Consider the following 23,604-nt stretch of genomic DNA (forward strand, 5'->3'; position numbering starts at 1 on the left):
ATTAACCATATTAGGTGATGTGCATCTCTGTAATGAGAAGGGGTGTGGTCTAATGACATCAACACCCTATATAAGGTGTGCATAATTATTAGGCAACCTTCTTTCCTTTGGCAAAATGGGTCAAAAGAAGGACTTGACAGGCTCAGAAAAGTCAAAAATAGTGAGATATCTTGCAAAGGGATGCAGCACTCTTAAAATTGCAAAGCTTCTGAAGCGTGATCATCAAACAATCAAGCGTTTCATTCAAAATAGTCAACAGGGTCGCAAGAAGCGTGTGGAAAAACCAAGGCGCAAAATAACTGCCCATGAACTGAGAAAAGTCAAGCGTGCAGCCGCCAAGATGCCACTTGCCACCACTTGCCACCAGTTTGGCCATATTTCAGAGCTGCAACATCACTGGAGTGCCCAAAAGCACAAGGTGTACAATACTCAGAGACATGGCCAAGGTAAGAAAGACGACCACCACTGAACAAGACACACAAGCTGAAACGTCAAGACTGGGCCAAGAAATATCTCAAGAGTTTTTTATGGTTTTATGGACTGATGAAATGAGAGTGAGTCTTGATGGGCCAGATGGATGGGCCCGTGGCTGGATTGGTAAAGGGCAGAGAGCTCCAGTCCGACTCAGACGCCAGCAAGGTGGAGGTGGAGTACTGGTTTGGGCTGGTATAATCAAAGATGAGCTTGTGGGGCATTTTCGGGTTGAGGATGGAGTCAAGCTCAACTCCCAGTCCAACTGCCAGTTTCTGGAAGACACCTTCTTCAAGCAGTGGTACAGGAAGAAGTCTGCATCCTTCAAGAAAAACATGATTTTCATGCAGGACAATGCTCCATCACACGCGTTCAAGTACTCCACAGCGTGGCTGGCAAGAAAGGGTATAAAAGAAGAAAAACGAATGACATGGCCTCCTTGTTCACCTGATCTGAACCCCATTGAGAACCTGTGGTCCATCATAAAATGTGAGATTTACAAGGAGGGAAAACAGTACACCTCTCTGAACAGTGTCTGGGAGGCTGTGGTTGCTGCTGCACGCAATGTTGATGGTGAACAGATCAAAACACTGACAGAATCCATGGATGGCAGGCTTTTGAGTGTCCTTGCAAAGAAAGGTGGCTATATTGGTCACTGATTTGTTTTTGTTTTGTTTTTGAATGTCAGAAATGTATATTTGTGAATGTTGAGATGTTATATTGGTTTCACTGGTAAAAATTGAAATGAGTATATATTTGTTTTTTGTTAAGTTGCCTAATAATTATGCACAGTAATAGTCACCTGCACACACAGATATCCCCCTAAAATAGCTAAAACTAAAAACAAACTAAAAACTACTTTCAAAAATATTCAGCTTTGATATTAATGAGTTTTTTGGGTTCATTGAGAACATGGTTGTTGTTCAATAATAAAATTATTCCTCAAAAATACAACTTGCCTAATAATTCTGCACTCCCTGTATACAAACATCACTTCCTGGTTAGCGGCCATGTTTTTTGTTTGTAAACACTGCGTAACACTGTCGATTAAATGCCAGGATCGCGGCAGGGAGCGGCGGAAACAGCAAAGAGGGATCCAGGAGATCACACTGACTCAATTGGTATGTTTTTTATTGTACAAATGGGACGGTACAGATTCTCTTTAAGCCACCAGCAAGCAGCATAAAACTCAGAGTAATTTAACAGTACCCTTTCACTTACTTTTTTGTACTTTTTTAACCGCAGAATGCTGAAAAGCTATTTTATAGAAGAGAAGATTATTATATTTTTTATTATTATTTGATGAGGAAAAATTATCTTTTAGTAGAAAACTTAGGAGAAAAAAATGAATAAATGCCTGATGCACTATGCTCTGGTAATGTTACTGTGCATAGGCAGTACATGGCAATTTTACCAGTAGCAACGCTGCCACAACACCGCCTGTTCACCCATTAGCACCACACATGTTACTGGGTTAATGCACGCGTTGCTATGGTAATGTGTCGAATAATGGCGATTACCATAGCAATGCATGCATTAACCCAGCTACGCATGTGGCACTTATGGGTTAACAGGCAGTGTTCTTGCTATATTACTACCGGTAAAATCTTTTTGAGCTGTTTTTCTTGACTTCTCCAAGCATACAAAGATACAATGTTCATGTTCCAATACAATTATTTAGATTCACCTTGGTTCATTGCTGCCTCATCTATGTCAGTCATTTCACTTACCCATTCATTGTTTATAATTAACAATATTACAAAGGTACCCCTCTCCTTTGAAGAAGTTAAATAAGTAACAATTGAAATAATACTCTATACTGATTTTTCTCACCATCAGAGTGCATGCTTGATATTCCCATCATTGCTCTCCCAGATGTGAAATTGTTTAAGCCTGGAGCCAGATTCTGTAAAAAACATATTCAGTAGGAGTATGAAAAAACACCCAGCACTTTTAGATGCTGTTACAACTCTTAGTAAAGGTCATTCATGAAAACATACTAGCTGATATAATGCAACTATTATTTAGTCAATTGATTCAATCGTTCACACATCTGAGCCTTTATTTAGATTGTACAATGAACACGAGAAATATAATACCGACAATGAAAACAAAAAGGCCCAGCATAGAAGACCTTGCCAGTTAATATACTTTGGTGGAGTCATTATTTACCCTTCAGTTAATACAAAAATGATTCTCAAACGGAACATTATCGGTTCAGAACATAAAAGATCATTAACCTATTTTGGTTCCTGGAAGTAGTTTCTACGTCCAGGAACCATGCGCGCTACCGCACGCTCCCGCGGCCGATCGCGCGCGTGCATGTGCACTCCCGGCCGCGGATTCGGTAGCCAGGGAATCAATGTATCGGGCTATGGTGCCCGATCATTGATTCCTCTCCCCCACTGAAAAAGCGACAGCTTCTCTCGGAAGCTGCGCCTTTTCTGGCCGTTCCCTTCCCGATGCTCACTGTAAGCGTATGTTACGCTTAGAGTGACGTCATGTAAACAAACTCATGGCCTCCATCTTGTGGCCAAAAAGTAATACTACACCTGTAAAAAAAAAATTAAAATTAACACACATTTACATTATAAATCTATTGTTTACCTCCCACCCTCCCAAAACTACCCAAATAAAATGTTTACTATAAAAAAAAAAATTACAATAAAAAAAACAAAACATGTAAATATTTACCTAAGGGTCTAAACTTTTTAAATATCAATGTAAAGATGAAATATTTCTATATTTTTTTTATTTTAAACTTGTAAATAGTGATAGATGCAAAACGGAAAAAATGCACCTTTATTTCCAAATAAAATATTGTCGCCATACATTGTGATAGGGACATAATTTTAATGGTGTAATAACCGGGACATATGGGCAAATACAATACGTGAGTTTTAATTATGGAGGCATGTATTATTTTAAAACTATAATGGCTGAAAACTGAGAAATAATGATTTTTTTTCCGTTTTTTCTTATTCTTCCTGTTAAAATGCATTTACAGTAAAGTGGCTCTTAGCAAAATGTACCCCCCAAAGAAAGCCTAATTGGTGGCGGAAAAAACAAGATATAGATCAGTGCATTGTGATAAGTAGTGATAAAGTTATAGGCTAATGAATGGGAGGTGAAAATTTCTCACGTGAAAACGACGGAACCTGAATGGGTTAATGATTATATTTAATTTAGTTCTTGTTGTGTTGTGACTGCCTGAACGTTGTATTTTCATATGGGCATTTTTTTTTTTGTAGAGAAATTGACAAATCCAAAAGAGATGAAAATTGTTCTGAAAATTGTTGTGTAGAAACACACATTTTTTTTTACTAGGTAAAGTGTTGCATTAAAGTCAATGCTATATAAATGCAGGAAATAAAAAAGTAAACAATGCATTCATCCATAAGAGAGAGTATTCCATGTACTCATTTGTTAGTGTTCATAAGGGTTTCCTCCAGGCACACCAATTTCTTCCCACAATCTGAAAACATAATATGAGGATAATTTGTTTACTTTCAGTATTTGCCTGGGACTATGGAAGGCTTCTAAGACTGTTAGAATCCCAAATCTCTCAATGTACTGTTTTCAGAAGAACATGTCAGTGGTGCAATAGGATTATTATGTATACTACTCAAATTCCATCTATGGTCCAAAACCTTTAACATAACATAAAATTAACAGCTGAAACGATCTGACTATTTTTCAAGGTACTGCTGGCGTTAAAACTCAAGTTTTTTTTTTTTAACCTCATTTAGCTGCTAATTGGTAAGCTTGCTTTTGCTGACCTGCATTATCATATTGTTTTGGAAATGTAATAAATTGTAAACATGATAGAAAAGTTAATGCTGTATCCATGGAAAACAGTTACATTTCTCTCCTTTATTTACTTACTGATTACTTAATTAGGACTCAGTCTGATAAGTTGTCCTATAATGATATCAGTTAGGTTCAGTAAGTTGTAAATATGCATTGAAATGAAATCAGAGCAGCCTTATACTGTTTCATAATCATTTTTTTTTACTGGGTTTAATACAGTAGGGCTAACATTTAATTTTGAGTGTAATTCCTTCAACTGTAATGGATGAACTTATAATTGAGCTTTAGTGCGCTGCTTTTATACATACAATACATTAGGACATGAAAACACTCTGAATCATAGAGTGCTTTGTTGCTCTTAGTATAAGCAAGGCTTTAAAGAGACACTGAAGCGAAAAAAAAATGATGATATTATGATTTGTATGTGTAGCACAGCTAAGAAATAAAACATTAAGATCAGATACATCAGTGTAATTGTTTCCAGTACAGGAAGAGTTGAGAAACTCCAGTTGTTATCTCTATGCAAACAAGCCATTAAGCTCTCCGACTAAGTTAGTCGTGGAGAGGGCTGTAACCTGACTTTTATTATCTCAACTGTTCCTGGACTATTTACTTTTCCTCTGCTAGAGGAGAGGTCATTACTTCACAGACTGCTCTGAAAGACTCATTTTGAATGTTGAGTGTTGTGTAATCTGCACATATTATAGAATGATGCAATGTTAGAAAAAACACTATATACCTGAAAATAAAAGTATGAGAATATTTTCTTTGCTGCTAATCTTCTAGTAATTATTCATAGTACACAACCAATTCACTATATCATATTTTTTTTTTCGCTTCAGTGTCTCTTTAAGAAATATCCTCTGAAATGGGTTGCATTATCTGATGATTCCTGTGGCACATATACAATACAAATAATAACAATTCACGCTATCTTTTTAAGTGTTTTCCAGTTTTGCATTATATAACTTAAATGTTGTTAAAAGACTAAAATATCTAATCAGTTTGGTTTATACATTATATATTAGTTTCTAAGGCTCTAACCTGTTTTGGCAAATTCGTTTTGACAATCAGAAGGACCCCTTGTAGCCACGAGAAGCTCCTGCTGCTGTACGTATTTTATGTATTGAGATCCTGTGGTGTAGAAGTGAGAAGAGGAGATACAAGGAAGGACACACACAAATGCAGAGAGTCATATTATTGCTTATCAGTAGAAATTCTGGAGAGCAGGTTACATTCATTTTTAACAAACTGATAAAAGGTTCTTGGGAACCTGTGTTCTACCCTTACTGGCTAAATAATGTAAGAATAAATGGTTAGCACATTGAGATCCAGAATCCAATCCTGGCCGGACTTATTTGCATGGAGTTTTGTTTTTTTTGTTTTTGTTCTCCTCATTGATCCCTCCCAGGCAAAAGTCCTTGTATTTTGAGTACTGGGCTTTATAGCTTAATAAAATATGTAAAAATAGAAAATTCTTCATCAGTGCATATATATGCAGTAGGGTGTAGAGGTACCTGGCAGAACAGAATTAAACAAATGTGCTCCTTTTTATGTCTGCAAAGACTGCATGTTGTTTTACCACATTCAGGGCAGTGTGGAGTACAAAGGTTTTACACTGGAGAAACCAAACCTCTCCTTAGTAAGTTCCTGTCTGTCTCCTTATACGGGGATAAACTCTACAGGTCAGGAATCAAAGTTTCTTACACCTTTAGAAGAAGAGGTACTCACTCTAGGCCAATAAAGTACCTCTATTTGACAAAGAAGATAACTGGTTTCCAGGAAGTGAGGAGAAAGGCCATCTATTTTTATAATATACAACCACCCCTAAACAGCCAAAAGGCTTTGAAGACTGCATTTTGTCCACATGAAGTGCCATTTTTGAATCTATAGGCCACACATTTAAAGAATTTCAATATTTCAAAAATAAGCTTCAATTTTCCTCCTTAACATGTAAATAATATGCAGAGTTAAAAACAGTAAGCATTTACTGCACGCCTTGTGTAAATTTCCAACATCACATAATCATGAGCTGACTACAGGTAGTCCCCGACTTACGAACATCCGACTTACAAACAACCCGCTGATACGAACGCCCGTTGATCCCTTCGCTCTGCCGCGATTATGTCATTTTTAGGTGCCATCACTTCTAGCATGTCATGTACTCCCTGTAAGAGTGAGCAGCTTGAAAAAAAAAACAGTGTGCGAGGAGGAGGAGGAGTAGGAGGTCAGAGGGGGATGTGACGTCAGTTTGTGTTCCTGCCCGCTGGGCTGGTTTCGCTGGGCTGGTTACGATCCACGCTTTCTGCTGCCGCTGACAAGGATCTGTTTTCAGAGGTTGTAAACATAAGATTAGACTCCCCCAGCCTGACAGGCTGAACTCCACCAGGAGTCATTAGCTGTGCTTCAGTTTCACATGCTCGCAGCCCCCCTCCCCCTCAATATGCACAATACTGTCCTTATCACTGATAGCTTGTTCAGAGAAATGCTGAGACTATGCTGGGACACTGGAAAGTTGTGTGAGTGAGCATGTATTGTGCAGTGCAGAGCAAGGGCTGACAGAAAAAACAAGCAGCCTGTCAGGAGCAGTAGGCAAGCTGGTAGACAAGAAATTCAGAGATCACCGGTGTGCTGTTTGCAGATGTTTGTATTCAAATATACTGCATATCCTGTCAATATTGCAACCTGCTTTCTGGTAATGGATTGTTTTAGGCAACTCTCAGTGCCACTGCAGAGGGACTACATGTCCCAGCTTATCCTGGCCTAATATTTAATAGAAAAGTATTTACGTTCCGACTTAAGAACAGATTCAGGTGAAGAATGAACCTACAGTCCCTATCTTGTTCATTAACCGGGGACTACCTGTACTGGCTTCTGGATGCCTGGGAGGCTGAGCACTGGTTGATGTCAATACTCAATTGCCATGACTTTCTTGGAGCGGACCTTGACCATGTTTCCATTTCTGCTGTCTAATTCAGTTCTGAATAACATGAATGAGTGAACATGGCACCGGCTGCTAACTATAGATATGTATAAAAAGAGGTAGGTCTACTGTTATTGCCAAAAGTTTTGAGAATGGCACATATACTGTGTGCTGCTTCAGTTTTTATGATGGCAAATGGCATATACTCTAGAAAGTTATGAAGAGAGATCAGATGAATTGATTCATGAAAATGAACCTGATTCCCCTCGAAACTCACTTTCACTGCATTTTTGCTCTGCCACAAAAATACCTGCTGAGATCATTTTAGTAATTTTCTCATTAACACAAGTGAGAGAGTTGACAAGCACAAGGCTGGAGATCCTTCTGTCATACTGATTGAGTTAGAATAGCAGACTGGATAATTTAAAAGGATATATGTTGTTATGAATAGAGGCATCAATATAAAAGGCCACACGTTAACATGGGCATTGATTTACAGGTTAGTAGAATATTGGTACATTTACCAACATTTTACTGTTTACTTTTATCATTAGTAGAATATAAGTAAATGTAATGATTTTCTACAATCTACATTTACTGTTAGTAGAATATTACCTAAACTTAACCCTAACCTAATTCTCACATGAGCCCTCCCCTACCTACACCTAAGCCTAACCCTGTACCTACCACTAACACTGCCCCCCCCCACCTGTGCTTAATGCTAACCCTCCCACCTAATCCTAACACTAGCCTTCAGCACTTCTACTATAACTTAGCCATAACCTAACTCTCATATGAGCCCTCCCCTACCTACAACAGGAGGTATTGGCAGCGCTTCCGGATATAGGTTGCACACGAATTGACCAGCTGCATAGATGTACAGAACTCGAAACACGGGCAGATTGCACAACTTGCATTCAAAACAGATACAGCAAAGGAGGACGTTAGCTTCAACAAACAGCATGTGCACAAATTGTTTCCTACTAGACTCTTCCACGGTGATGACATGCCCTCTCGGAAGAGACCTAACCACTAACCTACCAGTTAAAACATAATTCTTACCTGGGGCTGCTAGCCATAAATGGTCCATAATTTTTTTCCCAAAGAACAGGAAAAGATTGGCAGCACTCCTAAACAGGCTGCAAACGAAATGAAGCCAGTTATGCCTAACCTTAACCACCCCTACCTATGCCTAACCCTAAACCTTCCCCCATCTACACCTAACACTAACTTTCGTCAATATAACCTAGATTCCTGCTATAGCACAGCAGAACTTGGCACCCACCATAGCTGCAATCAAGCCGGCACCCAAATTTCACTGCCGTTACATTTCAGAGCAGCTCTCTATATTATATCAGAACTCGGACGCCTGCCGGAGCTGCTATTTATCTGTGCCCAAATTACTGCTGTTGTGACCTCATAGCCGCTATTAGTACAGAAGCCTATGGAAGTGACAAAATGATCAGACTCAATCCACACCCAGACCAACTGATTCGGTATAGGGTGCTTGAGAGGCCTAATTTATACTCCTACTGGGGCTCATAACTACTTAGGTACAAAGCTGCTCAAGAACAAATGAAGGCTGCCCATGTGATTTCAGTGGAGTTTTTCCCTCTTTTGATTTATTTTTTATTTTATACTAGTTGACCTAAGCCCGTTTAAAAAAGGGCTCTAGGTCTCTTCACGCTGCCAACGCCGCCAGTCAGTGCGCGCACCCACCCGCCGCGTGCACACACGTCTGCCCGTTCGGCTGACCGGCCCGCCCTGTGTCCTGTCCCAACAGCTGTCAGTGCTTGACATGCGTAGTAGCGCAAAGCACTGACACAGGGACAGACGCAGGTACACTTGCATATTATTATATGGGATGAAGCATCTGGCATTTTAGATACCTAAGAAAGAGAAAAAATATACAAGTGTATATTATCTCCCTTTAATTCATGTTAGATACAATCTGCAATAACAATTGCACTGTGTCAGATCAAACTGAGATAATGGCTTTGTTTGATTGAACGTGTGCGTTCACAAAACAGTCAGTGACATTTTTGTTGAATGGTTATATGAATATTTTTAGGCTACTGTGTGGCAGCTTGATTGACCCACCAGGAAATCATTACCTCTTACTTATGTAGAAAATATATAATTGAACTATGTCAGGCAGGTCATATTGTTTCTTTTCTTTTATAAACTTAGCTCCAGCGTCTGTTTAATCTCTTCTCTTCACTTATTTGGAGATAATGTATTCCTGCAGAGAAGGGATGTGGAACTTTAAATATTACCATGATTTATATAACAAGCTCACTTAACTGCACTGAAAGCATCTAACCTTTTAGCTGTCGGCCTGACAGTATAAGGCCAGCTTCCATTTCCTCTCCATGCAGGTCTCTTACAAAGATATATTATTATTCTCTGACATCTGTAGAGGCTTTGAAAGCTTAAATAGTACAGACAGTTATACAGAATAGAAAAAAAAGTTACTAATATTATCCAAAATTTGTTAATTGGTTCATTATCAGATTTAGTGGATCTGTATGTATTATATGCATGTTACAGCTAAGCTGGGAAAATGTACAGGAATTGCATTGTCAAAGACGCTATAAATGTATTAAAAAATAAAAATGAGATTGTGGCAGGGTAAAATGATGCATGGCATCACTTATGAAGTACTGGCAGAGAAAAAAAGATGAGAATTCTGGGAAGTCTTTTACACCAATCCATACTCTATTTCAAAGGCATCTAGCAATTTTCTTACAATCTTATAGTGGCTGCACACTCAAATGTAAAGATAATAGTTTATGACATATGTTTATACAAATGTCCGGAACAGGCGTCGATGCGCGGCGATTGATGGCAGAAAAGGCAGAGCTACAGCAGAGAGCTCTGCCCCTTCCAGGATGCGCCATCCTTAGACCCCCCCCCACCGGGATTTGGGGGGTTTGCAGCCCTCATTTTTCGCCGGGAATGCGGCGGTTTGCGTTTGGTGAGAGTTCTGAAGCGAATGCTATGGTAAATTTAGCAATTATTTTTCGCTTCAGACTCTCTTTAAATGCTGTCAGCCTGTCACCTTTAAAGGTAACTTACAATCACCACATAAACCATGGCAGGAAATATATAGTACAGTAGAATCCCTTTATAGTAAACTCCAAAGTAGCCCATCAAGTGGCAAAGTTTTGTTTATGTGTATTTTCTATGTAACTTGTCAGTACAGCAGTTGTAAATAGTTTGTACAGCACAAATATGTCTGCCAAGATTTGCTGCCACTTCTACCTGTTCCAGAAGGAAAATACACCCAGTACAATTTCCCTTTGTTAGGCATATGCCATGCAAATTGAAAATGCCTGGCTGTCCTGCTGATCCTCTGCCTCTAATACTTTAGCCACAGACCCTGAACAAGCATTCAGATCAAGAGCTCTAACTGAAGTCTCTTCAGATTAGCCACTTGCTTGTTTCAGGTGTGTGATTCATCAATGCTGCAACCAAAGAGATCAGCAGGACTGCCAGGCAACAGGCGTTTTTTTTAAATGTATTTTTTATATAAAGAACACACATAGGAAAACATACAGCAGAGATAAGAAATCGACATGTAGCAGTTTTCACTAAATTAATTAAGAAGGTGATAATGTCAAATATGTACATTTTTCCCCCTTTTACAATGCCCCTTGCTCCCGCCTTCCCCATAGGGCAGACCTAACAAAAGAGCTGAATATATCACAAGCTACAACTGGTATGGTTTAACCCTTTAGCAGCCAAATAAAGTTCAACTGTGTTTAGCTGCAGGGCTGAATTTTTCCTGCTACGGGGGAAGTATGTCTTCCTACCCTGGCAGGCTTGCAGGGTATGCAGAGTGGGCGGCAGGGAGCGTTCATAGTTACCTATCTGAGTGGTTGGATCGACTTCTTCTCTTCCCCACTGTGATCGGGATCCAGGTGACCGTGTCAGCATTACAGCGTCACCAGCTGGTGGAAGAGGGGTGATGGAAGAGTCTCTCGCTGTAACGCTGACATGGTCTCCTGGATCCCGATCACATGTCATATCATGTGATCGGATGTGATTGGGACCCAGAAGACCTGTCAGAAGTTCAGAGCCGCCGGTGGAGGTACAGAAGAAGCCATCCAGAACAGATAACTATAACCGCTCCCTGCCACTCACTCGTTTAGCTGCACTAGGCAGCCAAATGAGATTTGCCAACAGAGGTTTACATTGCACAGCAGTCTTTAAACAAAATGTTTTGTTTTAAGCTGCTAATGGTTTAAAAGGAAATAAGTATGGCAGCCCTTATATCCCTTTGACCTTAGGTTCCTTTAATACGAGGCAAAACAAATGGTTATCTGTTATGATCACTTTTGCAACATGTACTGCTGGCTGCAGTTTTACTGAAGACAAGCAGTGTTTGATTTCTTTGCGTGCATTTGCTCGCATAGTTTTGCGTGCGCTTACACTGAGCGTTGATTCCATCTGCAGTCGCTCTGAAGTTAATGACAGGTTAATATGCTTTTGTGAAAACAAACATTGTCTGTTGCAATGGAGCTGCAATCCCTTTCTTGCAGGCTGCATATCATTGTCTGCTCTTCCCTGCTGTCAGCCTGTGATTGGTTACCATTCACCTGTGTGGGAATCTGCATGTCTGCTCCCTTTGGATGACCTCAGTATAAAGGACTGCTTCCTGCAGTGCTCCATGGGCTATCATAGTCTCAGATTCAGTCTGTTACTCTGTCCGAGGCCCTCCCGTTCCTAGATCTCGTGTGGACTGCACTGACTCCTGCGAAGGGGTCAGTGAGTCCTTCCTGTTCAGCTCTTGCTGTCAGTGATTGTTACTTTGCTAGTCTTTCATCATATATCGGTTCATCGCAAATATATACGCATACTAGCGCGTTTGTTATTTTCCTTGTATTCGTGTTACGTTAATACATCAGTGTCGCTGATATATACGTACATGAACTGTTTATATCCTGTGTTCAGTCAGTCAGCTTCCAGCACGTTTTGGTAGGTTGCGCGTACCGTGATCACCCGTGCTTAGCTAGTCAGTCCTGCTCCTGTTGCCTTGCGTGGATTGCGCTCGCTTCTGCGTAGAAGTGGCGAATCCTTCCTAGTCCTGCTCCAATTCTTAGTTAGTGTTCCTTGCCTATGTCATATATCGGTTTATCGACGATATATACATATGTCAGTCAGTAGTTCATTGATAGCTGTAACCGTAATACGCTAGGAAATCATACCTATTGTATATTTGTGTGTATTACGTCTGTCTTCTTTGACTCTATTTCCCGACTATTCTGTCCTGTCCTTGTGAGGCACGCCACCGTTGCATTCACATTGGCTGCCTCATTCCAGTCTGTCTTGTCTTGGACGTTTGCTGTCACTTAAGCAGTGACCAGTTAAGCAAGCGTTCATTCTGTTACCTGTCCTGATCTTCTGAGTTCTGGTTTATGCGCTCAGCGCTATCTTGCGCTGAGCCACTATAGTGGAAGGATTGTTTGTGGCTGTTCGGATCTACGCCTGCTCTGTGCGCTACATCTCCTGTTTGAGTCAGTCCGCTCCTCCACTAAACTGGGGATATCCTGGTTCCTTGTGCTAGCGTGTGTGCCTCCTTCACGTCAGAATCCACATTGTGTGCTGACCGTGGAGGATATACCACCAAGCGTAACATTATCATTTAGTAGATACTGCAAACCCATTTTAAAATAGAGCGTGCATCTGAGGGCCTGTTGTGTATTAATTCAGTAAGAGTCATCCTCTTTCTTCTGATGTGAGTAATTGATTGCTGTGACTCAGCTCTCATTCATCCACATCTCTGATAGTGCTCTGCTTTCCAGCTCAGATTTTCAATACGTGGAGTTGCTGCCTGCAGGCATATATACAGTAAGTGTATTGCATTTTCTACACTTTATTTTTTTAACTTGCCCAGCTAGTTCTGCAATCCAGGATGCTATAGTGGAGAAACAAATCCACGCCTAAGTGAATTGTTTGGTAACTTCAGCCACATACCACGTGACCAGTTCTCTTTCAGCAAAGCTCCACCTCCTTACTAACTTTGACTTAACAGAGTAGCCAAGCAGCTTGGGGTGGCCCAAAACCACTAGGAGATTATAGGGGACTAAAAGAGACTGAAATGCCCTCCCACTAAAAAGCAATGCTTAGTGTGTTTGCCTTCTTAAAATAGAAGGTGTTTGCGACAATTCAGCTTTAGGTGAACATCTGTGGTTACCCACAATGCACCGCTACTGAATATGCAAATTATCTCTTTATACCCCTGAAGCCAGGCTTACATCCAGAACCACTGGTGTATAGCAAGCCTATAGCTTTACATTTTACAGGGCCACATCAACCCCACATGCAGACTGCCTGTTTCAGACTTGTGCTCCTCCTCAGTGCGTGGCAAGCCTTTGTCTTGGCAGCTACAGATTGCTGAACCTTCACATCACACGTGCAGAGAAAGTTTATGAAGTTTAAGTTTTGATTCCAGGAATGAGAAATGACAAATCAATGAAGACACCAAATCTGTATGATTAAATCAGTTCAGCTTGATTAAATGACAGAACTAGAGAGGCCATTCAAGGCAAGAAAAATGAAGATTCATACACATCTTTCCAAAACCTCAAAACATAATAATAATAATAAAAATCTTCCTTCCTGATATATTTCCTTTTCTGGTGTTAAATATTTATTTGATTTGAGATATTGCAGAGCCTTTGCATTGCATAGAAGGGAGTAGATCAATGCACATATGTGTACTGTATTTTTGGGATTATAATACTCACTTTTTCTCATCCAAAAGTGGGGAAAAAGTCACTGCATCGTATAGTCCAAGTGCAAGGACTTCCTGACTTGTGAGAGAATGCCAATACAAACTTACAACCCGCCACAATGTCGGGGACTCCCAGCACTGTGCCCAAGCACAGGAGGACACAGAGGGACAAGCGGAGGACACAAAGGGGCATAGAGGAGGACACAAGAAGGATGGAGGCAGACACATGGGGGACACAGGAGGACACAAGGGGGACAAAGAAGGATATAGGGTGACACAAGAAGTACAAGTAGGCATGAGGTAAAAAGGGGGCACAATCCACAAGATGCCCCTTCACCATGGATGCACCAGGTTTAGTATATATTTTCCCCCTGGTTTTTCTCCTCTAAACCTGGGTGCATCTTATGGTCAGTAGTGTCTTATAGTCCGAAAAATACGGGTATATTTAAATCCCCGTCCAGAGAAAGCACTTATGAAACTAATTTCTCCCCCACACTCCTTTTAGCCATGTAATTGTAATACAACTGCTTCAAAATTTTCCTAGATACTTTAATTTTTTTTGAAAACTGAAGTGGTCATGTGACTATTACTGAGACTCTTGCATTACAATGAATGATAGTCTCTTATTTGCAGAATACAAGATGCTGTTGTCTAAACTTCTGCACTCACTTACTGGTTATGCCACTCCCTTACCTTTTAGCTCTATTGTAGAGTGTTTGAGTAGAAGCTCAACAACCCTTCTGGGAGGGGTGGTAAGCAGCAGTACAACCAGCAATCTCCCCCTCCCCTAGTAGACAGCAAAGCTGAGGGAGAACACAGCAGTGGTTTTCAAGGAAGTAATTGTATTTACGGCCCTAACATGACTAAGGAAGATATTAGTCTAATAATACATTAACATTCATTTTACAGTAGCTTTAAAGAGGCATCATAATAACGACATATAATAGAATGTAACACACTATTCCAGATACCCAATTATACATTAATTATCCTGGTTTTAGTATTATAAATGTATAAATGTTTCTCATATGTGCATATTGCTGTATATTGTTTTGTACCTACCCATCCTATCAATAAAATGCCTTTTAACCTCCTTACTGGTATGATTCTTTCCTGATTCTCTGGAAAGAATCAAACCACTATGGCTGTAGGCAGCCATAGAGCCCTAGTTCATGCAGCCAGAGAGTTATTCCTAAGTGTAGGTAGCCAGAGTGCCCCACCCTCCAGTATTAGTAGCCAGAAAGTAACCCTGTACTAGTAGCCAGAGTGTCCCCGCCCTTATGGGTAGCCGGAAAGTGCCCCCCCATCCCCAGTATAGAAAGCCAGAGATCCCCACCGTATAGGTACGCAGAGAGTGCTCACCCTTTTATAGGTATCCAGGCAGTGCCCCACCCTGTTTAGGTAGGAACAAAAGTGCTCTCATCCCTGCTATAGGTAGCCAGAGAGCCCCCCCAAGTGCAGGTAGCAATAGAGTGCTCCTCCTTCATAAATGGAAGCCAGAGGGTGCACCCCCCCCAGGAACCGGACATATGCTGCTAGTCGTCCTCGGTCCTCCAAAGGGGCACTCTATCTCTAGGCTGAGATTGTCCTCTTACGTCATGTGACTGGACGTGATCTTAGCATAGTGATGGAGTCCCCAGAAGGACACGGAAAAGATGTGCATCTCGGGGAGGTGAGTGATCTTACAGCGGCATCCAAGCCTCCCAGCGACATCCAAGAGTGCAGCTCAGGGTTACCGCAAATTGCTGTTAAAAGTAACCCTGAGCTGTATTCTGGAATACAGCCATGGAGGTTAAGCCAAGAAAGCAAGAAAATACTCAGAATATTGTTGGCAGTACTTTTTCACCTACTCTTTAGTACTTTTTCAATTGCAGTGTGCTGAAAAATGATTTTAAACAGAAGATGAAAAATTATCTCTAGGAAAAAAACCTAGGCGCAAAAGTGAATTGAATAAGGGCCCAGGGGCCATATGCAATTCACTTTTTCTCCTGAGTTTTCTCCTAGGTGATATTTTTAAACTTGTCAATAAAATGCCTTTCAAATCACCAAGCATGCAAAAGAATACTAAAAATAATTCTTATGGTACTTTTCCATCTACTTTTTGGTACTTTTGCAATTGCAAAGTGACGAAAAGTTATTCTAAATTGAAGATGAAAAATTATCACCTAGGAGAAAACTCAGGTGAAAAAGTGAATTGCATATGGCCCCAGGGCTCATATACTATTAACTTTGGGCCATATGCAATTCACTCTTTTCACCTGTGTTTTCTCCTAGGAGATAATTTTTCCTCTTGTATTTAAAATAACTTTTTAGCACGTTGCAATCGAAAAAGTACCAACAAGTAGTTAAAAACCACTATCAAAATTATTTTGAGCATTTTCTTGCTTGCTGGTGATTTAAAATGCGTTTTATTTACAAGTTGTGAAAATATCACCTAGGAGAAAACACAGGTGGAAACTGAATTGCATATGGCCCTTTGTCTCCAGAGTTTTCTCCTAGGTGATAATGTTTCATCATCTCTTTAAAATAACTTTTCAGCACTTTGCAATTGAAACAGTACCAAAAAGTAGGTGAAAAATTACTAGAAAAATTATTTTAAGTATTTTCTTGCTTGGCTGGTGGTTTCAAATGCATTTTATTAACAAGGTATAAAAATATCACCTAGGAGAAAAGTCAGGAGAAAAAGTGAATTGCATATGGCCCCATACTTTCCAGCACTTTTCAACTAAAAAAGTACCAAAAAGTAGGTGAACAAGTACTAACAACATTATTTTGAGTATGTTCTTGCTTGCTGGTGGCTTACAATGCATTTTATTGTCAAGTTTAAAAATATCACCAAGGGAGAAAACTCAGGAGAAAAAGTGAATTGCATATGGGCCCTGGTGTTGTTTCTGCTCACTTAACAACAAGCAAACATTCCAAAGTGATGCACCTTGTCATCAGCAAAGATGTTGCCATCTGTTATAAGTTTTGTAAATTATGTAAATCAGGGTGGAGAAAAATTGTACAAATAGCCACACATTGACAAAAGTATATATAAAGTGATATTGTAAAAAAATAAGCAATTTTTTTATTAAGTTATGTTTTTTAAAGTTCCTCTTTAAGCTTTTTACCTTACATTTTTAACACATAACGCATTTTAAAACATAATAAAAATGAAGCTGGAATACTAAAAAATGTGCCCACAAATAATAAGTCAGAAATAGTAAACTTTGATTCATTTTTGACGTGTTAATTTAAAACTCTCAAATCACCTAGGGAGAGAAAGTAAAATGCATATTCTCTTTTTTGTTAACTGTGCGCATCTTTGAATTCTACTTGGTAAAATGAGCTCTAGGACAGTTTATTTTATTTTTCCTGTTAGCCTAGTCATGAATGCAATCTAAGTGATAATTAGTACATGCATATTTTATTTCAATTGTTGTTATTTCACTTTTTCACTCCATTTGTATATAGCAGGAATACAATTAACTTGAAAGGAGAAAGAATGTTGAAACTCATTTACAAGAATTCAGATGGAATTAATACTTGAAATATTGTCCACTAATCGATGAAGACTGGGAGTAAGTAAGTCTATTGTATGTCTCATTTTACTTAAATTACTAAATTCTCACTGGCTGTAGTCTTTGATCATGTAAAATAATAGAATCCATGAATTGTATGGCTTAGAACTAAGTTGAATTAATACTAATAGTCTAAAGCTCATAAAATTGACCTCTGCAACAAAAAAGTTGCTTCTGCAAAGGTATTTATATATTTATATTCTGCAGCCAAATCTGATCTCATTAAACTTTTCCTTTTTTTTCGAGGAGGGAGGGCAGGATAAGGCGGTCCACCTCACTGTTAGTGGGAAGAGGGAAGAGAGAACATCTACACAAAATGTAGATGGATTTAACCACTTGCCGACCGCACGCTTATACCGTGCGTCGGCAAAGTGGCAGCTGCAGGACCAGCGACGCAGTATTGCGTCGCCAGCTGCAGCCTAATTAATCAGGAAGCAGCCGCTCATACGAGCGGCTGCTTCCTATCAATTCACGGCGGGGGGCTCCGTGAATAGCCTGCGGGCCGCCGATGGTGGCTCGCAGGCTAAATGTAAACACAAGCGGAAATAATCCGCTTTGTTTACATTTGTACGGCAGATCGGCATTTGTAAGGCAGATCGGCGATCCCTGGCCAATCAGCGGCCGGGGATCGCCGCCATGTGACAGGGGACGTCCTGTCACTGGCTGCACAGGACGGATAGCGTCCTGTGCAGCCCAGATCTCCCGGGGGTGGCAGGTAGGAGAGGGAGGGGGAGGATTTCGCCGCGGAGGGGGGCTTTGAGGTGCCCCCCCCGCAAAATGCCAGCCAGGAGGAGCGATCAGACCCCCCCTGCACATCATCCCCCTAGTGGGGAAAAAAGGGGGGCGATCTGATCGCTCTGAGTGCCCTTTGATCTGTGCTGGGGGCTGCAGAGCCCACCCAGCACAGATCACCTAAAACAGCGCTGGTCCTTAAGGGGGGGTAAAGGGTGGGTCCTCAAGTGGTTAAACTAGGGAATTATGCTAGCCTTCAACCAAAATCTGTTTTTTTTAATGCACATTACAACTTCTGAATCCTCCCTATTTGCTTATTACATGTGGAATCTGCTTTTGCATCTGTGACTTTTCTGTGCAAACCTTTTGCATAAGTATCTTTCTCCTAACATTGCCTTGCTATTTTGCATGTACTATGAATGTACTGTATGCTGTTCTTTTTACTGGGTCTTTCATTTAAAGCTGCACTATAATAATTCCTTTTAATTCCTTTTTTTGTATAGCGGTTTTCTCCTGTCTGACTCAAAGCACTTGCGAGACAGCCACTAGTGCACACTCAGTAGGCAGTAGCAGTGTTAGGGAGTCTAGCCCAAAGAACTCCTTACTGAATAGGTGCTGGCTTACTGAATAGGAAGAGCAGAGATTTGAGCCGAGGGCCCATATGCAATTCCTTTTTTCACCTGAGTTTTCTCCTAGGTGATATTTTGAAAGTTGTCAATAAAATGACTCTTAAACCATCAGCAAGTAAACAAATGCTCAAAATAATTTTGATAGCACTTTTTACATACTTTTTGATACGTTTTCCATTGCAAAGTGCTAAAATGTTATTTTAAATTGAAGATGAAATTTTTTCTCGTAGGAGAAAACTCAGGTGAAAAAGTTAATTGCATATGGCCCCCGGTCTCCTACGTCAGAGGCAGAGCCCTTAAAGAGAAGCTGTCAGCCATACTATCTCAGAAAAAAAACACATATATAAGTAGATAAATACTTGCTCTACTTACATAACAAGTATTGAACTGTCCACATTTTGATATTAGTGATTTTTCTACAGTAAAAAAAAAAAAAGAGAGAGAAAATCCTTCTTAGCATTTTCCATTTTAACTGTGGCTATTTTGAAGCCAATCCTGATGTAATTTCCTCCATTACTCTCCTCAGCCTGATTGTGTATGCATTGCCCGCCCTCCACTATAGAAAGTGCATTGTCTCAGCATGAGAAATATTGACCAATCAGAGAGGAACAGAGGTGTGGGAGGTTAAAAAAGGAGTGAAAGAGGCTTCAGCCAATCAGGCTGCATTAGTTAAGTCTGAGGGGAAAGTAGAGAAGCAAAAAAGGACAACCCAGCATGCCCTGCAACTTCCTTTGTGCGACAATGTACCATATAAGAGTCAGGTAAACTGGGGAACGATCATTTATCAACAAAAAAAAGTAGTGATTTTAACTTTTGGATTGCCTGGTTAGCATCCTTGTTACTTGTTTACCAGATAAAAATAAAGAATTGATTTTTGATTTTAAGCTCAACAGTTATACTTTAACCATTATATTACAAGCACATTTTTGGCTTGAGGACAGTACTTGGATTGTACAAATGTGCACATTAGTTTGTATTGTTGTATGGTTTTGCACAATATATATAAATTTGGTTTTATTGAGAGACATGATTACTGATCACTGAGCCACATATTTCTTGACACTACAGCACTTTATTTCTTACAGTACATTACCTGTCTTATCAGGCACACTATTTTCTCAGTGTTTTTATTCAGTAGTACTTTTTACTTTTATTAATTAGTTACAAAATATTGACATGCTTTGTTGTTGCCAGAAACCCAGATTTCTATCAAAGTCCTAAATAGTAACCACAAATATATATTTGATCTCTTTGATCCAGGTGCACTAATTATCCAATACATACACATTGTTATTAATTTTGCAAGCTGTGGAGCTAATTATGACTTTTTAAGTGTTTTTAAATGTATGATATTTCAGTGGTTTTTCATGTATCAATAAAAATGACTTGTTATACTGTACAGTGGTGCTATTATTTAGCCTATTTAGGGAGCTCTTGTTGTTTGTTGTTGTGTCACACTACACCTGGGATCACATCAGCTGGAAACATGTAATGGACTTTCTACACATATCCCTGGCCCAATTTGACTTTATGGTGGAACTTTACTTTTCAAATCAAATTGCTGGCCAGATAGTCAGCGCGACCTTATAGTAGACTGTGGATAGCAGTCTACGTGTTTTGTAACAGAAAATCTTCCTTCAAGTGCCCATTACATTCTCAGAAGATCTAAATTAAGCCTCAACGACAAACAACTAGGGAAAGCTGCCCAAATATATCAGATGGAAAAATCAGGAGACCTGAGGCATCAATAAAGGGGTTAATAATAGGGTGAAGGTCAATATTAAGCATCAGTAAGGCCGCGTTCACATTAGGCAGTGCATATGCAAGCGCACCTGATCACACGTCATTTACATTGCAGTGTGTTGTGCTGCTGATCCCATTCATTACAGTGAATGGAATCAGCAAGGCACTTTGCCAACAATGGGTGTAGTAATGCGATAGCACATCACACTGCTGGGCAGCGTGCATTGTCTGAACATCAGAAGTGCTGTCTATGCGCTTCTGATGTTCTTGTTGATTGCACACCATATACTCTGCCGAAATGCACGCGGCAGCACGTATATTGTGAATGAGATCTAAAAGAATAAGTTTCAGGAGAAAGGTTAGGGTCAGGACTAAACTAATGTTAACGGAAGGGTTAGAGTTCTGTTTCAAGAACAGACTTCACTGTTAAAAGGATTCATTAGGATAAGATTCACCAAAAACTCTGGTTAAAACAGCACCTTTTTGTCTTTTTTTCTTCCTTGCTGACTGAAAGCTCTGCAATGTCCTTTTCAATGAGAAAGTATCTGAGCAGTTTTAAGGTTTTGTCCTAGGATATCCCCACAACTACCAAATGTAAATGTTTTTGTATACCATAAAACATATTATTTGGTTAAGCCATCAAAAGGATGTATGTTGTACACTGGGAGGATTTGCATGTCTCCAAAGAGGGGATTCACCAATGGCGTAGCAATAGGGGTTACAGAGGTTGCAACCACATCGGGGCCGTAAGGGGCCCACCCTCAACCACATAACTGGCTCTCTATTGGTCCTGTGTTGGTAATATGCCGTTCTATAGATGCTTTAAATAGTAGTGATCAATAACACATTGTTTCCCATCCCTTTCTTGCACCTCTGACACTGTGGTTTCCCTTGATTGGTTTTGGTGCGCCATTTCAATTGTTATGTATAGAGTGCTTGGGGGGGCATGTAAAACTTGCGCTGGGCCCCACAGCTTCTTAGCTACGCCACTGGGATTTACAAAATGTAATTTCAGTCTAGTATGCTAACTGTTTGGTTTTTAAAAAATCATAATATTTGAGATAATCAAAATGATGCAGTAGGGCGAAAGAAAAAAAAAGTACTATGTCCAAATAGGCCATGCATGTTCATTTAGTTTATCTGCATGTCAACTGTAAGCAAGACGTTTTGAATCAGGATGATACCATTTATTGGCTAACATAAAAAAATAAAATAAAATAAGCGTAAGCTTTTGGCTATTCCGCCTTCATCAAACACGAACCCTGAATGCTAAAAATATGTTAAAGCACATAGCTATATGTAGCTGTGTGCTCCAACGTCTTTTCAGCATACAGGATTTAAGTATGATGAAGGTGGGGTAACCAAAAAGCTTATTCTTATTTTTTTTTAAGTTAGCCAATAAATGGTCACATACTGATTCAACACTTATTGCTTTTACTGCTGGCTAACATTGTACAATTCTCTACCTTTACTGATATGTCAACTACGTCTATGAAAGTAGAGTCCATATCAAGTTTTTATTTTATAGGTATTATATTTCATTCCAAATTTCCAATCTTGTGGAAAGCATTTTTATCTGTCTTTTTGATTTGTTGGAACCCTCAATATATCATGGCAAGGCTTTTTCTGTACTGTTTTAACCTCAGGTATTAATAACATTTTAAAAAGCAAATACAAGCACAGATTGAGCAGAAGCCAGCACTGAGGTCTCTCGTCGTTGCTATTCTATTTCTATAAATGCTAGCGTTTGATCTGCACTAAAGTTTTATGGGTTTAAAATTTGAAAGTATTTTAGAATTTTATACATACATTAAAACATTTAACATTACTATCTCTACCAGTAAAACTACATTGGTACAGACAGATTTAATCAAATGTAATAAGAATAAAAAAGGCAAACTGTGCTCCAACAGAGGGGCACAGGTGGAAAACGGTGGCATAAACACCAGCTAACTAACATTTTATAGATTTTTAAGAAAACAAGCAATGAGTATTTGTGTCACTGGGCCTGATAAAGCAACTTGCAGTAACACTGCCGTGCACAGACAACGCTTTGCAATATTACACTTACTTTCACAGCAAGTACTGCGAGTTACGCTATTAGTATAAACCTGCAGTACTCGAGTAGCATGACCATAGCTACAGTAACAAGCATTACTAATGGTAATGCTCATTAGTAACACATGCTACCATTACAACAGTCTCACTACTCGAATACAGAGTGCTGTGTTAATATCGTAACTCGCGGTACTTGTTGTGGAATTATATGTAATATTGCTGCGTGCTTTGTTCAAGGCAGTATTAACTCAAATTACTGCATCAGGCCCAATATTTGTAGATACTGTAATAGGAACACTTTGAAAGTGAGTTTGCAATTTTTTTGACATCAAAAATGTATTAATGTGTTAAGGCATGTGAGGTCTTATGATGCGATAGTAGGGCATGTATTAACATCCAAAATCATGTAAAATTGTGGCAGAAGGTAGAAATGATGAAATTTAGTATTATCAAATGACTCAGGATAGCATTTATTTTTTTCCCTCATATAGGGACTAACTTTGAGTCCTTTGAGTATATAGGTAGAAAAAGAACGCTTTGTAAAAAATAATACCTTTTAATGGCTAACTGATAGAGTTAAATGATGCAAGCTTTCTGGGATCTAGTCCCCTTCTTCAGGCATATTTTCAGATGTTAGCTGAAGTAAAACACTGATGCAGGCAAATGGTAAACATGAAGATGACAGTTGTGCTGGTTACTATTTATCCGTTATGTGTCAGGTGATCAGCAGGCTGAAGCCAGTGAGTTCATGCAAGCAAACATGAAATCTAGCAGGTTTCTGAAGATCATGAAGCCAAATCAATCATGTTACATAAGAAGTCATGAATCCTGTTCTACAATTTAAACCTTCTTTTAATGTCTTGAACATTTTCATAAATTTGTACTCAGAAAATTTTCTTGATTGTTAATTTTTGAAGTTACCCTTAAAAAGGAACT

The 23,604-nt window shown here is 39.6% G+C and overlaps 1 long non-coding RNA gene across 2 annotated transcripts in view; it reads right to left on the bottom strand.

Moving 5' to 3' along the window:
- The window catches only part of LOC137517495 (uncharacterized), a 64,867-nt gene extending 41,552 nt beyond the window's left edge, over positions 1-23,315 (bottom strand). For both annotated transcript variants that reach the window (XR_011020547.1, XR_011020546.1), the window contains exons 1-2: positions 23,222-23,315; positions 2,305-2,377 (exon numbers count right to left, since the gene is read on the bottom strand). This is a non-coding gene — a long non-coding RNA (uncharacterized lncRNA). The remainder of the gene's footprint in view (positions 1-2,304; positions 2,378-23,221) is intronic.
- Positions 23,316-23,604: the final 289 nt, after the last annotated feature.

The sequence above is a fragment of the Hyperolius riggenbachi genome, chromosome 5, assembly GCF_040937935.1.
Source record: "Hyperolius riggenbachi isolate aHypRig1 chromosome 5, aHypRig1.pri, whole genome shotgun sequence".
NCBI classification, from domain to species: Eukaryota; Metazoa; Chordata; class Amphibia; order Anura; family Hyperoliidae; genus Hyperolius; species Hyperolius riggenbachi.